Source organism: Gossypium arboreum, chromosome 10 (assembly GCF_025698485.1).
Source record: "Gossypium arboreum isolate Shixiya-1 chromosome 10, ASM2569848v2, whole genome shotgun sequence".
NCBI lineage: Eukaryota > Viridiplantae > Streptophyta > Magnoliopsida > Malvales > Malvaceae > Gossypium > Gossypium arboreum.
The window spans coordinates 20,178,053-20,197,613 of NC_069079.1; the positions used below are offsets into that span (position 1 = coordinate 20,178,053).

At 34.0% G+C, this 19,561-nt stretch overlaps 1 non-coding gene across 1 annotated transcript; it reads right to left on the reverse strand.

Annotated features, from left to right (window-relative positions):
- Positions 1-8,646: 8,646 nt before the first annotated feature.
- LOC128283067 (small nucleolar RNA R71) lies at positions 8,647-8,751 on the reverse strand. The gene has a single exon (XR_008273409.1). It is a non-coding gene; the product is annotated as a small nucleolar RNA R71 (small nucleolar RNA).
- Between the last annotated feature and the right edge of the window lie 10,810 nt (positions 8,752-19,561).

The following is a 19,561-nucleotide window of genomic DNA, read 5'->3' on the forward strand; positions in this document are numbered from 1 at the left end:
TAGGCACACTTTCTTTGGATTGTTTGAGCCTTTCAAGCCGACCTTATTAAATTAACCCTTGAAACATAATTTTGGAGCTTAAAGGCATGTTTATTGCAACGTACTTACATTATAAGCCACATTATCATCTTTTTGATTTTATCCTATTCTTTTGCACCTATCTTAACTGAATTTGTCTTAGTGATTGAAGTTTGAGGAAAAATACGAAAAGATGTAAATGCTCTTTACATGTTTTTTTTAAAAAGAATGAATGAAAGAACAAAGGTAAGTTGTTCAAATGAATAAAAAAAGCAAACAAAAGATTTCTCAAATTCTCAAAAATAAAGAGCAAAGTTTGCTCAAATTCTGAAAAGTAAAGGTTGAGCATGAGCTCGAAATAAGTTTGGGGATGTTCCAAAGACCCAATTTTATGAAGGTTGTGACACAGAAAGATCCAAGACAAGTTAGGATTAAGATTGTTGAACCTCAAATTTCACTTCTCTTTATCTTTACCTTTAGCGTAGCCCCATTACAACCTAAAAAAATATCTATTAGTTGGATGTGTTGTGCTGAAGCTTTTAAAAGAGTAAAATTATTGTACTAAAAAATCACACTAAGTTCAATTCCCAGGAAAGAGAGGTGGATCACAAGGATCGCTTAAGTACCAGGTCTTTGCTAGCTAGAATATCCCTCTATCGTAATTTAATAGTACAATAAATCACTACAATCACACTCACAAAATATGCAAATTGAACAATAAATAACACTAGAATTTTAACGAGGTTCAGCAAATTTTGCCTACATCCTCGGGCACTACCAAATATATTTTACTCCCAAATACAAGTGAAAATTTACAAATAGAGAGAGAGAACAATGTCTTAGGTAGAGAATAACAAATGTGGGATGATTCAAATGAGGAATGGTTAGGCCTATTTACAGTTGAGGTTTAGGGATCAACTTGCAAAGTCACTATACAATTAGGGACCAAAAATCTTGCAAATATCTCATACCAAATTTCAATCCCACTTTTGGTGCCTTAAATCTCAGATTTCTAGTACCAATATTTTGATACCCATATCGTTGTCTTTCCAAAATATGGATGATTGCCAATAATCTGCACCTTGAAGATTTGATTAGGATAATCTTATCTTCACTCAATTCTTTCTGCCTTTGTCAACAATACTTGATAGTGCCTTCTTCAACTGTTAAACTTGCAGGATATTGATCAAGTTCAAACGATGTTCGGACTTGGCTGCTGTTACCACCTTGGTCATCATATTTGCAGGATTATCTGTAGTCTTAATCTTCTGAAGACAAATTTTCCCCTCATCAATAATTTCCCACACAAAATGAAATCGTACGTTGATATGCTTTGTATGTGCATGATAGACTTGATTCTTTGCTAAATGAATAGAACTTTGACTATCACAATACACATTAATATGCTCCTGAACCAATCCCAGGGTTTTAACCATACCTTGTAACCAAATAGCTTCCTTTACAGCCTCTGTTACAGCTATGTATTCGGCTTCTGTGGTTGACAACACAACTGTAGACTGCAGTGTAGACTTCCAACTTCTTGGTCCTCTAGTAAGTGTAAATACATAACCGGTGGTTGATCTTCGTTTATCCAAATCACTAGCATAGTCAGAATCAACGTACCCAATAACACCTTTACCAAGTGTAGTATCCTGCTTGAACAGTAATCCAACATCCATGGTCTTCTGAATATACCGTAGAATCCATTTCACAGCTTGCCAATATCCTTTTCTAGGATTATGCATATACCTGCTCACTATACTAACTGCCTGTGAAATGTCAGGTCTTGTACACATCATTGCATACATCAAGCTACCTACTGCATTAGAATATAGAACTTGTAACATGTATTCTTGTTCCATATTCATTGAAGGAGATAGTTGTGTAGAAAGCTTGAAATGAGAAGCCAATAGGGTACTTACTGGTTTTGTCTGCTCGTTCATGATGCCAAACCACTGTAGTACTTTCTTTAAATATTGCTTCTAAGGCAAGCTAACTCTTCCATGAGCTCTATCTCTACATATTTCCATGCCAAGAATCTTCTTAGGTTCACTTAGATCTTTCATTTCAAACTCAAGGTTGAGTTGAGTCTTCAATCTCTCAATTTCAACTTTACTCTTGGATGCTATGAACATATCATCAACATATAAGAGCAAGTATATGAAAATTCCTTTTTGTAGCTTCTGAAAATACACGCAATGATCAAATTTAATTCTTGTGTATGTTTGCCCTTTCATGAACTGATCAAATCGCTTGTACCACTACCTCAGAGATTGTTTCAATCCATAAAGCGATTTTGTTAGTTTGCAAACCCAATTTTCTTTATCAGCAACCTTGAATCCATCTGGCTAAGTCGTATAGATTTCCTCTTCCAAATCACCATGTAAAAATGCGGTCTTCACATCGAGCTGAACTAGTCAAGATCATATTACGCAACCAAGGATAGCAAAATTCGAATAGACAAATGCTTCACAATAGGAGAAAACACTTCATTGTAGTCTATTCCTTCTTTCTGAGCGTAACCCTTTGCTACCAATCTAACCTTGTATCGAATTTCATTTTTACCAGGAAATCATTCCTTCTTTACATATACCCATTTGTATCCAATTGCCTTTTTTCCTTTGGGCAGTGTCACCAACTCCCAAGTCCTATTTTTATGAAAAGACTGCATTTCTTCATTTATAACTTTCTTTCACTTTACACCATCAGGGTTACTTCTTTCTTCTGTGTAAGTAGAAGGAACATTATCATCTGCAATTAGAAGTGCATAGGCAACCATATCATCAAAGCGAACAGGCATACGAATCTCTCTTTTTGGCCTCCTATATGCAATTGAATCTTGTCACTATAGAAGTTCTTAGGTTGGAACTTCTTTATCATTTGTCCCTCCAATATTAGCTGGATCATCATTAACCTTTTCAAGCTCTACTTGCTGCACAGTACTACTGGTTTTGTCATCCTTTTGTGAATCCTTGTTCTTCATCATGGTTGATTCATCAAAAGTCACATCTCTATTGAAAACAATCTTCCTTGTATCAGGACACCAGAGACAGTATCCTTTTACTCCACCAGTTATACCCAAGAATAATGTTTTCTCTGCTCTTGGGTCTAACTTATATTTTTGACATAATAATATGCAGTGGAACCAAAAACATGTAAAGAATCATAATCAGTAGCAGGTTTAACAGTGCACATCTTTATAGGAGTTTTTCCATTTATTGCAGCTGATGGCAAACGGTTAATTAGATGGCACACATATGTAACTGCCTCAGCCCAAAACTCCTTGTCCAATTTGGCATTTGGCAACATACATCGAACTTTCTCCAGTATAGTTTGATTCATACGTTCTGCCACCCCATTCTGCTATAGTGTATCCCGAACAGTGAAGTGTCGCACAATACCCTCATCTCGACATATTTGTAGAAATGGATCATTCTTGTACTCCGTACCATTATCTGATCTAAGTCGTTTGACCTTTCGACCAGTCTGAGTCTCCACTATCTTCTTCCATTTCTAAAATGCATCCAATACTTCACTTTTTCTTTTCATTAGATACACCCATACTTTCCTTGAATAATCATAAAAAAAAGTAACAAAATAGTGCATGCCTCCCAAAGAAGATACTTTGGTAGGCCCCCACACATCACTATGAACGTAGTCCAGAATTCCTTTCGTATTGTGAATTACTGAACCAAATTTTACCCTCGTCTGCTTGCCCAGAACACAATGTTCACAGAATTCTAATTTGCAAGAATTTGTACCTTTCAACAAGCCTTGCTTCGTCAAATTCTGCAAAGCTTTTTCACCAGCATGTCCCAATCACATATGCCATAACCTGGTAGCCTCTGAATCTACATCTTTTGCAGAAACTGTTGATGTTGATCCAATAAATGTACTTCCATTCAAATAGTACATGTTATTCCTTCTTGTACCTTTCATCACCGTCAATACCCCAGCTACTACCTTTTAGTAATCCATCTCTCAAAGTGATTGTGATCCCTTTAGATTCTAGGACCCCTAATGAGATGATATTTTTCTTCAAGCTAGGTATGTAGCGAACATCTGTTAAGACTTGGATTGAGCCGTCGTGATTCTTCATTTGATTGTACCTACTCCTATTGTCCTACAGGCACTATCATTGCTCGTAAAAATAACTCCACATTCTAGTTCTTTAATACTAGAAAACCAGTCCTTATTAGGACACATATGGTAAGTACATCCCGAATCCAAAATCCACTCATTTGTATGACATGCCATTGCCATGCCAACCAAGCTAAATTTTGACTCCTCATCATGCTCCACTACACATACATCAGAAATAGCTTTGCCCTTTTGTAACTTAGGACATTCTTTTTCCAATGCCATTTCTCACAACAAAAAGCACATTCATCTTTGGTAGGTCTCCCTTTGGACTTTCCCCTTTTACCAGGTTTGCTACTGTCTGGACGATTTCTTACTGTTAAAACTTCTGCAGTTGCATCTTTGTTATCCTTTTTATCTTTCTTTTGAGTCTCAGATTTATACAACACACTACAGACTGCATCAAATGTGATCGTATCCTAAGCAATATGGTGGTAAGATAATCATATTCATCAGAAAAAGAATTTAACAACAATAATGCCTTGTCTTCATCTTAAAATTTCTCATCCAAATTTAGTAAGTTTGCTAAAATTTTATTGAATGAGTTCACATGGTCATTCATCAACATACCGGGTGCATACGTGAATCAATAAAGCTTTTTTTTCATATATAGCCTATTCTTAAGACTTTTCCTTAGAAACTTTTCCTCTAGTGTATCCCACAACTTTTTCGCTGATGTCTCCCTCATGACAGAGTACTTCTGCTCTTTGGCCAAACATAGGTGGATTGTACCACACGCATGTCTATTAATCTTCACCCACTCCTTGTTATCCATCTTGTCAGGTTTTTCTTCAAGGGCTATATCCAGCTCTTGTTGACATAAGACATCCAGGATCTCACATTGCCATATACCAAAAGTATTGGTACCATCAAATTTCTCTACTTCAAATTTTGCATTGGTCACAGTAGTCTTTGCTGATGACGATGCCTTTGCCATTTTTCTCCTCAATCCCAACTACTGTATATGTGAATAGTACTGTCAATGTGAATAGTGCCTGGATGAACAATACCATATACGCAAATAGTATCGTAAATGATCATATTCCCCAAGTACGAATCTAGCGCTGATACCAATTGTTATGCAGAAGCGTGTAAAAGAGTAAAATTATTGTACTAAAAATCACACTAAGTTCAATTCCTAGGAAAGAGAGGTGGATCACAATGATCTCTTAAGTACCATGTCTTTCCTAGCCAGAATATCCCTCTATCATAATTTAATAGCACAATAAATCACTACAATCACACTCACAAAATATGCAAATTAAACAATAAAGAACACTAAAATTTTAACGAAATTTAGTAAATTTTGTCTACGTCCTCGGGCACTACCAAATATATTTCACTCCAAAATACAAGTGGAAATTTACAAATAGAGAGAGAGAACAATGCCTTAGGTAGAGAATAATGATTCAAATGAGAAATGGTTAGGCCTATTTATAGTTGAGGTTCAAGTATCAACTTGCAAAGTCACTATACAATTAGGGACCAAAAAACTTGCAAATATCTCGTGCCAAATCTCAATCCCACTTTTGGTGCCTTAAATCTCAGATTTCTAGTACCAACATTTTGATACCCACATCTTTGTCTTTCCAAAATATGGATGATTGCCAGTAGGATGATTATAACGGGTATATTAGTTGAGAGGAATTACTAAGCTCAAATTATGAAGACCACTAATTAAACCTTGGGACTGTTATTTTTAGTTGATAAAAAAAGCATATTGATTGGTGAATATTATGTATGACTTTGAAAATGCATGCAAACTATGATTCATGTTGATATTATGATGTGCTTAGTACAAAGTTTGGAAATAATATTTGCATTTGAGCTACTTGTTAATAAAAAGTAATTTTGAGCATGATTTTTTTTGATGCATGATTATGTGCGAAGATTGATGTTACTTTATTCATTTTTGCAAAATTACCTTAACAAAAGTTGGGTTTGCATGAGCATTACTTGGGACGAGCAATGGTTTAAGTTTGGAGGTGTGTAAACTCAAAATTATATAGGGTTTTTCTATATGTTTTACCACCTTTTTACTTAATCAATATATTAATCTTGAGTAATTGTTATTAAAATAAGTGAATTTTACTTAATTAGTAATATTGGGCATGAATCTATAAAGTATGTGAAATTGTACTTAATTACAAGATTTTTGTACATATTTTATATTATTTCATGTTAATTTATTAATATGTGATTTTTCACTATGTAAGAGGACCATTAAAGATATGATTAATGTAAATGAAATATGGACATGCACAAATCAATTCATGTGGATGGCAAGACCATGCAACTTGGGTAATGAGGTTGATAATTTGACCCATAAAAGAAGTGTTAAAAGATGGGCATGTCTGCTAAATTATTGGACTGAGAAACTGTCCAACAAAGGGGAACTAAAGCCCATTTTTGGCATAAATAGATGGCTTCCCAAAAGCAAGATTTGGGGTATTTAATTGAAGATCCTTACAGTTGGAAAATAATAAAAAATCAGTCCAACAACTTGCTGTTGAAACCGTCCACCCTATGGCTATTAATAGCCTTGGTTTGAATTCAAAATGAGGAAACTAAGTCATCCTCTTCTCCTTGAAATATGGTCGGCCATGTGTGATAGAAAAATAAGGAATTTGAAATCTATTTTTAGCAAACTCTACCCCTTACCTTCACCTATAAATATTATGCACCCATCACTTCTCAAATCACCCCTCACAACTCATTCCTCATCTCTCATTAACATTTTCTCTACATTCCATTTCCTTTTCCTTTCCCATGCATAGCTGCCTATCTCCATTCCATCCTTTATCCACAAAAGCTTTGTCAAATGCATTATTTGGCTAGCCACTTTAGGAACTCCTTAGCAAAAGAAGTATCGAGCAGAACGGAGGAGCACATCAGTTAAAATAGATCCGAAAGGCTGCTGAATTGAATAAAGTTTACTCTTTCCTCTTGTTATCTATTTTATTTATGTTTGCTTTGAGTTTATTGTTTTTGAAATCAACGATGATATTTTAAATCCTATTTTCTAGGATTGTTATATTAATTCAATAAGATCTAATTTATTCATGTTCATCATGTTTAGGCCCCAGTGAATCATGTTTTCAATTAATGTCATGATGCATTTCATTTATACATGATTGGGTGTGCTCAGGTTAGCTGAGCAGTCCTAACCAGATGACAACTAGTAGACACATAATTGAAAAGTGCAATGCTCAATTTAGATCCTTAAACCTAACTAAGTTAAGGTTCATAATATCTTTAGTTAGCTCTATTACCTTGCATAGTTTTTAGGTTTATGTAATTAAACTATTGCAAACGTAAATGTCCCTGTGACCTTACATAAATTCTAAAAAACCCTTAGTTAATATGATTAGTAAGATGCATATTTAACTAAGTAAAAAACTTAGAAAGGACTTAATTTGGTTTCCAAACTTATGAAAGATGGAGTTGCTGTGGAAGTATTTTTGAACATTGTTAAAAATGATAAAGTAAATTGAATTGATTAATATAATTATCCTAGCCCATTTAATGTTGATTATTTTTGTTGTTAAAGTCATTCATTCATACATTTAGGTAAATTGCATCTAGATTAAAATTGCATTAGGGATCAACTTTTTGCATTTATTTTATTTAACCATCATTATCCAAAATTATTGAATTTTTACATCAAATTGTGAATTTATAATTTTGAAATTAATTGGTTAAGATTATACAGCCCTTGTTGAGACGATAACTCATTTTACTTATTACTTGAACGAATATGTACACTTGCACAAATCGCATTACACTTGCACATTTCTTTCATTCCAAGTTTTTGGCGCCGTTGTCGGAGACAGTTTTAAAATATTGTGAAATTGTTAATTTTGCATTTTGGTCTATTTTTTTCTGTTAAATTTTAATTCCAATATATATTTTTTGGTGTTTGTTTCAGGTGTTTATTAGTATTGATCAAATGTTTGAATTACTCCCCGTAGATCTTGAAATTGAAAGGGTTTTTAGAAAAAAGAGAAGACAAGTGAACCAAAGAAGCACTTAAGAGATGAATTTCAAAAATCAAAACCAAAATCAAGGAGGAGCTTAACTTATAATTCTCACAATCCAATCATTGTTGCTGATGATAGAAATTGCGCCATTCAACAATATGCCATTCTTCTATTCAACAAGCTCAATTTGAATATTGGGAGACCCGAAATTGAGGCATTGCAATTCGAACTAAAGCCAGTCATGTTCCATATGTTGCAAAATATGGGTCAATTTAGTGGGATGCCTACTGAAGATCCATATCTTTATTTTCAGCTATTCATGGAAGTGTGTGACTTATTCAAACTAGTCAGGGTGACCGAGGATGCCATGAGACTGAGATTATTTCCACACTTCTCAAGAGATAAAGCATAAGCGTGGTTGAACTCCCTTCCACCAGGTTCTATAACTACATGGCAAGAGTTGGTTGAACGTTTCTTAATGAAATACTTTCCTCCATCTTTGACCACCAAGATCATAATTAATCACTTCATATCAAAAGCTTGATGAAGAATCTTTATATGAGGCATGGGAGCGATTCAATGAATTATTATGAAAATGACCTAATCATGGCATTCCTTACTGTATTCAAATGAAGACTTTCTATATTTGTCTCAATATTCATACTAGAATGATGGTGGATGCTTCAATCAATAGAGCCCTTCTTTCTAAGTCTTATAATGATGCTTACGAGATTATTGAAAGAACTGCTAGCAATAACTATCAGTGGCCAACCAATCGAGTAACCTCAAAAGACGAGTAGCAAGAGTACATGAAGCAGACACATTTCCTTCTTTGGCAGCCCAGGTATTTTCTATGTCTTCTGTGCTTAAGAACATAGTTGTTAATGGTTTCAATGGTAATCTGATAGGTCAGCAGTTGAACCAGTTTGAGAATATTTCTTGTGAATACTGTAGAGATGACCATTTCTTTGAAAATTGCTCATCAAATCATGAGTCAAAAATATTACATGGGAAATCAAAATTGGAATGGTTCGCAATCAAATTCTTGCAACTCTTTATGGCAGAATCATCCAATTTCTCCATGGAGTAATCAATGGGTAAACCATAGCAACTATTCTATGCCATTTTGACCAAATTATCCGCCAGAATATTCTCAACAAGTGCAACAACCCCCACCAATTGAATCATCAAGTGATCTTGAGAATTTCCTGAAGGCATATATATTGAAGAATGATGTCACTTTAAGAAATCTAAAGAATCAAATGGGTCAGCTAACCAATGAACTTCAAAATAAATCCCAAGGAGCTTTGCCAAGCGATACTAAATATCCAAGATTTCGGGCAAAGAACATTGTAAAGTGGTCACTTTGCCAAGTGGAAAGGCATTGGAGCCTAAGACGGTTGAAGTTTAAGATGAACCTGTTATATCTCAAGACAAAGAGGAAGTTCAACTATGTGTTGAAACTTTTACTTCACAGAAGTCAAATTTGTGTTCCTTGATGAGGTAAACTCTAAACTAGTTAGTTCTGATTATCTAAGTTCTTTGTCAAATGCAGAAAAATTTCCATAGAAGAGTTGTCCAGTTAAAGCTAAGATTCCACCACTGCCATATCCTCAATGATTCCAAAAGTAGCAACATGATACTAAGTTGAAAGATATTTTTGATGACGAGGTGACTTTTAATGACTTCAATTCTGTTAAATCCCCAGATGTAGTTTAAGTCTGCTCTACTATTTCTAAGATGGAATCACTAGCTTCTATAGAATTGGAGCTCAATTCTCTATATGATCCGTTAGAATATATTCTACTAGCGGATTCACCAAGTGATGATGAAGACGAGGAATGTTTGGCTATGTTAGAAGATAAAACGAAGGGATTCATTTAGGAAGTTCCATTGGAATCATAAAAGTTATTATCTTAGGAGTACACATAATCAAAAGTGTTGATTGAAGAGCCAGTTGAATTGGAACTGAAGATTTTGCCTTCCTATTTGAAATATGATTATTTGGATCTATCTTTGACTTTGTCTATCATGATTTTAGTTGAGTTCACCTAGAATAAAAAAGAAGAGTCACTTGTGGTTTTAGAAAAGCACAAGAGGGTATCAAATGGATTGTTGTAGATATTCGAGTTACAAGTTGGAGGATTTTCATGGATTACAGAAAGTTAAACAAGGCCACTAGAAAATATCATTTCCGGTTTTCTTTCCCAAATCAAATGTTGGACAAATTTGCTGGGCAAAAGTTTGATTACTTCCTAAATGAGTATGGTTGGTGTGATAGATAGCCCTTTAACACCGTCTTAGCCAATGAAGATTCTAAATAAAATGGAGGGAGTTCTCTTCACTTTTTCTATCGTTATTTTATATTTTTAGTTTTCTTTTCATTTGAATAAAATGGTAGACTTAGATAAATTTTCTTTAGGTTATTACACTAACTAAAATCTTGTCTAGGAGATTGGGACTTAAGCAGGACCATCATGACCTCTCCAGTCTTTCATGAGAGTTTAATTTAATGTAATTTTCCAAAAAAAAATATTTTTCTAAGTAGCACGAAGAATTTAAGTATTTGTTTTGTTAAATAAATGGTAAACTTTTGACCCAAGCACTATTCTATTTGAGTTTCTTTTTTTTTTAGTTTACTTTTAGTTCAGGAGCTTAAGATCCAATAAAAAGCTGTCAATGGGCTTAAGACACTGCTAGGAAGAGAAATATTCAACCCTATTCTGCACAAACCTATAGTCTTTACCTTGCTCCATCGCCACTCCAAAGTATCCTTCTAGTGCATCTCCCTTAACCCTTTAATGCCATAGCCCTTAACTCCCTAAATCACCACCCCAAACACCTTCATTTGAAGCCACCAACCACCGCACCTAAACTATCCTTAAAATCGCCACCTTTCCATCTCTAAACTTTATCGTCGGCTACTCACCCACCTACCCAAAATCGAAACCACCTTTACCATATTTTTTAACTCCGACACCAAAAGTCCCTTTGTCGAGCACTATTCCATGAAGTGAACAGTCTGCTATAATGGATATGCTGCAACATATGCAGTGGGAGTAACAAACTTATTGGAGATACTAAAAAATATGGAATGACTCAATTAGAGATGTTTTTAAGAAAATATTTCATAACTTGTTTGTCTTTATGCCTGAATTTCCAGACTTTATAATTGAAGCATGGACTCCAATGTTGAGGAAGGAATGAGGCGAGTCGAGTAAAAAAAAAGGACGATGAAGAAAAAGATGGGTCGGATTCAGAAGAGTCTACAAATAAATAAAAAGAGGGGGATCTTATCTTTACTTTATTTTTCTTTTTTTGATATTTTAAGTTTTTAGTTTTAATTTTTCTTAGGATATTTCTATTTCTCGCATAATAAAACAAGAGGTTGAAATCATAAATAAAAATTGAACAATTTGCAAAATAAGAAGTGTGGCAAGAGATATGTATATGTCTAGGACTGAATCTGTCAAGGAAAAGCTTGGTATTTAAGCAGTCAAACTTGACTCACCCCATTTTCCTAGGGTCCTACCTAGTGTACAGTTTCTATTCACTTTTATATTTTTGTTCTATTGTTTTTAACAATGAGGACATTGTTCATCTTAAGTAAGGGGACCAAAAATTGATTTTTTTTTTCAAGATACGTTATTCTTATAAGTATGATTAAGTTATATTTTGTTCAAAAATTTGGATTTTTTTTTAATTATGCTAACTTCGAGTATAAATAAAGTTCTATTACCTCAATAATTGTTATGTTAGCTGAACTATGACATAATGTTACTCTTAATAAAGTATTTTTAATTCCTTAGGAGAGCTAGGCATGCATGAAAGTTTAAGTCTCTAGATCGACTTAGTAATTTCTTGAGGCGAAATCCTAAGAAGCATGAAATTTTTGAAAATGAATTAGACAAAATTTTGTTTGGACCATTTGAGTTTTTCAAGCCAAACTTAACGAATATTTATCCCTTGAAACCCTACTTTGAGATTACATGGCTTGATTTTATTTGAACCATTGCAATATTAAGCCATCACTTTTATCTTGATTATCTTTAAATAGTCCCAAACACTAGACTCAATCTATCCAGAAGATTCTCTACAAATAAGTTTGGGGGAGTTGAAAAGAAGTATCAAATGCTCAAAAAATTTTCATAAAAAAAAAGCATATATACTTGAAAGAAATAGATGTACAAAAGAGCATGTAAACTCAAAAGCAAAATGAGTTGGTGTGTTGAAGGTATTTATTCTGAAGGTCCAATGCAAGCTGAGTCTAGGGTTTTTAGCTTAAATTTATTTATCTTTTACCTGGCCCTAGCAGAGCCACCTTACAACTTATTTAAAAGACCTTTCGATTCAGATTTCTATGCTACCTACATTAATGGAGAGAGATTGCTAAGTTCAACATATGAAGACATAAGTTAAACTTAGTGATTGCAGTTTGGTCTTAAATAATGGAATAAAAATCAATTGGTAAGAATTAACATATCTTTATTGAGAAAGCATTTAGTCTATTCTTGCCATCATGATAATGATTGTGAATAATTCAAATAATATGTATACTTAAGTTGCATAATTTCAAAATTCTTGTTCTTGAACAGAATTACACTAAATTCATAGTTATGTCAATGGTGATTTCAATCACTTTCTCTTTACAAATTGTGCATTACTCTGGTGGAGTAATGAACTAATTTTGGTGGTGTGGAAACACAAAAATATATAGAACTTTTCAGCACCTTTTGAGCTCTAATTCATGCAGTTTTGTAGTAATTTTTGTCAAAATTCATACTTTAATTATAAAATAATTAATTTGCACTTAAATTATTAACATATTGAATTTTAATTATTTTTATAATAAATTTTCATAAATCTAGTTTATTTTCGACAATTTTGCACAAAAAGTGAAAATTGGCTCGGCAGATACCTTGAAAGGCTTGAACCATTAGGGTAATTTGTGTATCAAGTGAATCAAGAGAAATGCTAATAATTTTTCTAGCCAAGCATGGTCCAATAATGATTATTATACATAATTTATAGTTAATTTTAATCCAACATTAATTGGGTTAAAAATTAATATAAAGTCTTTAATCATGCTAAATAAAAGAGGACTGATCCAACATGAATGGGGCAGCCCAAATCATCCATATAGCTGACCTAATCAACTGATTTTATCTGAATTTCACATTTGCAAAACAGCCCTTGAGCTTCTCCTAAATGTCATTCAAACCCCTTCATTTTTCGTGCTTTTTACTTTTTTTCCTGAAGTTAAAAATTGTAAGTTTGAGCTATTCAAACTTGCATCATGCGTGGCCAGCCAAGGGAGAGGGATGGCTGAAATTTATTTGTTATTTTTAGTAGTCATTCCCACCTATAAATACCCCTCTTCCCTTCCTCATTTCACACACCACAACATTAAACACATCTCTCTTTCTCACTTACTTTCTCTCTTCCATTCCCTTCTTGCTTTCCCATTTTCATTTGTTTCATTCCCTTGTCAATTTCCCTCTTGAAAAAGAGCTTTCATCCACCTTGGAGTAGCAGCATTCAAGTATTCATGAAGACCTTAGATTGATAGAACAAGCAGAGAAGGAAAAGAGCACACTAGTCTGGCTTTGGAGAAATATTGGATTTGCTTTCTAATTCCCTTCTCTTTAATTTTCCTATTTATGTTGTGATCATGAATATGAATAATTGTTGTGTTGTTTTTCTTGCTCTAATTTAAATGGCTTAAATCTAATTCATGTTAAATCGATTGCATTATGTTCGCTTTAATTATTAAAATCATGTTTATGTTGTTATTAGGCCTTGGTAGATTGATCAATTAAATAAAACCATGCTTATGTTATAGTTGCATTACATTTGTAAGGTAACGAATGAATTAATTATTAATAGTATTGAAAATTTAATTAATCAACACAGTATTTAATTGGTGCATGTTTTTCTTCTAAGGTTGCTGAGGGTTAAATTAGCGACGGTATTAAACGGTATATTATCCTTGCATATCTTGCAAGTTTATTGTGATTAAACTGTTTCAACGTAGAAATATATTGTTACCTCACTTAATCTTATATTTGCTTATGAAAATTGATTAATTGTTTGAGTTGACATAGTAATATGTTCAAGAGATTAATTACTTTTGTAGGTTTGTATCTGCATTAGTTAGCAAAATACCAAGTTACTGTGAAATTATGTAACACCCCTTGATCGCGATTTTTGTGTGACAGGTTTTAAATATTTATAAAGAATCGTTCTTGAAACTAACTATTATCACGATGTAGGCAAGTGTACCTATCGAACAGTAGTACAATTTTAGCAAGACTGGATTGTCTAACCCAAAGAAACTAAAAGTACTAGTAATGACTCTCTTTTTATTATCTAGCCAAAGAATAAGGGGGTTTGTTTTAGCTAACTAATTAACTAAACTAAGAATTCACAAAAAATAGAATTGGAGGATTACTTTTGGAAAACGATTGAATTAAGACAATACCTAAGGAAGAATCCACATAGACTTCACTTGTTATTTTGACTCTGAATCGAACGATTTATTCATTTAACTTGTTCCGTAGAGATACCTAAGTTATGTTATTATCCCTATTCAAGACTAATAACGTCTAATCCCTAGATTGAATAATTGAGACTTTTCTCTAATTAACACCCTAGGGTTGTATTAACTTGATCTATGGATCCCTTTATTAGGTTTCACCCTAATCCGGCAAAATCTTGTCACCCTATCTCTAGGCGCGCAATCAACTCCACTTAATTATGACAATTGTACTCTTAGACAGGGTCTATTCCTCCTCTGAATAAATGCTTAACTTGAATCAATATCCTGGAACGTCAAAACAAGAATTAAGAACACATAATTAAGAACAAGCCAAATATTTATCATACAATTCGAAAAATAATAACAAGATTCGTCATAGGTTTCATTCCCTTTAGGTATTTAGGAGATTTAGTTTATAACTAAAAAGGAGAACATCTCAGAAGAATAATGAATACAAAACATAAAGAAAACCTAAAACTCCTGGAGGGAAATTAAGGGGAGATCTTCAATCTTGATGGTGAATCCGACTTCTGAGATGGATCAATCGGCTTCCTTTGAGCAGTTCCTTGCCTTCTTCTCTGTGTGTGTCCCTTTCTTCCTCCTCTAGGGTGTATTTATAGGCTTTGGAATGCCTAAGAACCCTCAAAATTAGCCTTTTTCGAATTGGACTCAACTTGGGCTCAGCAAGGACATGGGTGTGTTCTACCCGTGTGAGTCGTGCTTCGATTCTGCCAAATTGACACGGCCGTGTGGTCTGCCTGTGTGAGGAAGTCTAGGCCGTGTTGATTTCATACTTTGGCCCATTTTCTCCATTTTTCGCCCGTTTCTCATTCCTTCCACTCTCCTATGCTCTCCTAAGTATAAAACATGAAATGAAGGCATTAGGAGCATCAAATTTACCAATTCTAAGGAAAAATCATCCATAAAATGTGTTAAGCATGGGGTAAAAATATGTATAAATTACGGTTTATCAAATACCCCCACACTTAAGCATTTGCTTGTCCTCAAGCAAAATTCTCAACTCATAATCAAAATAAATTCTTCTTAACTTATAATCTCTATCGAAAATATCTCAAACTAATTCATGAGTAGTCATACATTGAGAATTCAACTAAAAGAGCATTAGAGCTTCAAACATTCCAAGTTCAATATTTAATCATGCAAAACTTAGGCATCTCCCCTTATCTAAGTGGTTACCTTGATTCAAAATCTCACGGAGTTTAACATCCTCATAAAGATTCACTCAAATCACTCAAAGTGTTTAAGGACTGTAACACCCCTCGCCCGTATCCCTCGCCGGAACAGGGTTCGAGGTGTTGCCCGACTTAAAATCAGTCAATCACACAAAAACAGTGCCGAAAAAATTCAATCAATTTAAAATTTTTCTTTTCACATGCAATCTGTCCCATATATGGGCTTACGAGGCACAAAACATCACTAGCCAACACCTTTGGCTAAATTATAATATCACATACTCAACATTGAAACCCTATACATGCCATAGACTCGAAATACTAGGATTTACTTACACCAATAGCGTGAGCTCGACAGTGTGATAATATCTCCGGTGAATTCCAACCCGAGTAAGTAACCGAAGTCAACAATCTATAAAACAGAGGAATGTAACAACGGAGTAAGGTTTCATAAGCTTAGTAAGTCTTAAGCAATGCAAACAAATAAATGCAATTATACTTCGATTATTCAATTTCTTAAGTAGCCATATTCTAGCTATATTGCCATCTGGCCGAATACACACAAACACTAATGCACGTTCAGCATTCTTATCACACTTAATCTGAATTCGTATAACATAATTAAATCGAATACTTTCACATACTTTCACACCCTGACCCGGTGTATCATGATCATAGATATAGTTATAACATTTATTCACGTATGTATCACAATGCACGCTTATGATTCATTGCAGATCAAACTCACATATGAGTACATAATGCGTACCTGGCCCACTTAACGTATTGAATGTATTCATTTGTCAACATAACACGAGGTATCTTAGTCATGGACTTTTCTCAAATCACCGGCATTTCGCCTGTTAGGCTCGAGGCCCGATATCAGTTCACCGGTATTATAGCCTGCTAGGCTCGAAGGCCCGAATAGTATCTCACCGGCATTATAGTTTGCTAAGCTCAAAGGCCCGAATAATCAAGTCAACAAGTTCCATATAACATATTCATATCAATTAAGTACTAACATCATTCGAACGTATATAATTATACATCTCAAACACTTTTCTTTCATCTCATTTTCACACTTAGCATTTGATAGCTTATGCATAACATTTCACTCACATTCATTTCAAACTTATCATTCGATTATAAAAGCATATTGCATTTTTAACAACATGTTATACTTGCCATTAGGCCATATAAGCATGATACAATACACTATCATTTCATCTTTAGCATTCGGCTAAACCCTTATCTTACAAGGAACACCGAATTCACATAACATATCATTTCACGGCATTATGCCCATAGGCACGAGGCGAATACACATCACCGCAAGACGAAGCACGCTAGGCACGGCGGCGAATACACATCACCGACACGAAGCACGCTAGGCACGAAGGCGAATACACATCACCCGCGAGAAGCTCTGCTAGCACAAAGGCGAATACACATCACGGCACTAAGCACGCTAGGCATGAAGGCTCGAATATAATACCAAGACTAGTATCGCGGGATTTATCCGGATATAATACCAAACGAAGCCTACAGATTTAACCCAATACACATCAAATATCATGCATATTTAATCATATATTAATACATCTCATTCAACATATCACATTCGTAGTCATTTGCAACATTCGGGTATAAGCTCCATATGAACACCATCGTTTACATTTCGGTTCAAAAGTCATTCATAAATATCACATATCCATTTCACCATTCAAACTTAACCCATAATGACCATTCGACTATAAGTCATATACATAAATTCTTTATCGCGCAACTTAATTCAAGTAGAACCAAAAGGTCACGATTCATCTAATATATACATATTGCTCACTGATTCACACACAACCTTTCAAATTAGCAATTATAAGATGGTTCCGCACATAGCCCATCCTTATCGATAATTTACGATGGTTTTACCCTTACTCACATATATGTCATAGGCATTTTTACCTATGCTTCACAATTCACATTCATGATTCAATTCCAATCGATTTAACATGCATAAGTACATATCACATACCTTAATAATTTACTTTACGGAACGAATCCACATATTGTATTAGCCCATAGTCTTATAGCACCACACTTTTAATAGTTTACCTCATCGAAGTTCACATTTAATCACTTTAGTGCTAAACCATATTCGGCTACCACAAAGGACTAATAATAATAATTTTATACACATCATGGTTTCCTTTAGGTATTTAATAATCACAAATCGTGATATCTCCACCAGCACATATACGGCACAGTTTATTCATTGTAACACTCATTTAGTGCATCAAATTTCCAAATCCAATTCAACTTAAGCATAATAGCCATAATCGGCCTATAGCATTAAATCATTACATATTCGACCTATTAACTAAATAAAATTTACATTCCCTTTTCCATATTAATTTAACTCTTGGGCATATAAAAAGGAATCAAGCTTAAACACTTAAGAACTTACCTTGAATGTTGCCGAACGATTACAACGGCTATTCGATTACTTTCTCTTTTCCCTTATCCGAATTTTGCCCCTCTATGCTCTTGAGCTTAAATTCAAAGATTTTAAACTAGTCATTATTCGACTATTCGAGCATCACTTTCAAAATATAACATATACATATATATATATATATTCGACTTTCACACCTACTGATCATAGTAAGCTTATAAGAAATCAATAAGCAACTCATTAACAAATTTTTGTCAATGTTTACCACATAATCATAATTTCACTGCAAGCTATCTTCCTGAGCAATAGTCACTAAATCATTTATAACTAGAGCTACGAAACTCCAAATCAAGTGCCGTTAATTTTCCCTCAAGATAGACTCATATATATTTCATCCATAAAATTTTCAGAATTTTTGGTTTGGCCAATCAATACCAGATTTTTCTTAAAGTTTCCCCTGTTTCACTATTTGACTAATCTGACCACTCCTCAATACGAATCAAATTTATCATTGTACAGAATTCAAAATATGTTCTCGTTTATTTAATTTGAAACTAGACTCATTAAGGAGTCTAAGAATATAAATTTCATCTTATGAACATTTTTGTACAATTTATAATGATTTTATAAAGACAGAACAGAGGATCTAGAATTCATTCTGACCCTGTCCCACATCACTTCAAATATCTCATTATTGGAAATTCTTTTGCTTACACGGTTTGTTTTATAAGAAACTAGACTCATTAAGCTTTAATTACATAATTCATTCAGCTTCTAACTCATCTCCCACAATTTATGGTGATTTTCCAAAATCACATTACTGCTGCTGTCCCAAATAGATTTATTACCAAATCACTCTTTCACACATACCTTGCATGCATGTTATTTAAACATGCATATCACCAATCAATCATCACATATCTATAATTTTACTTAAGCATAATCTTCATTTCATCATTTTAAAGCACAACATGTTAGCCAATTTTTCCCTTAGCAGCTAAGGCACATGCATGCTCATTTGCTTGGCTCAACTTCACCTATCTTCCATTTTTCATCAAAAGGACATGAAACAACAACCATTTCCTTCATTTTAATTCATGACCGAATGCTCACAACACAACCAAAAATCAAAATATGCTTCATGAGTTAGGGTAGAATCAAGAAGAACTCATGAACATCAAGATAGAAGCAAACTACCATGAACTTACCTTGGATTTTTCTTCCCCAAGTGACCGAACAT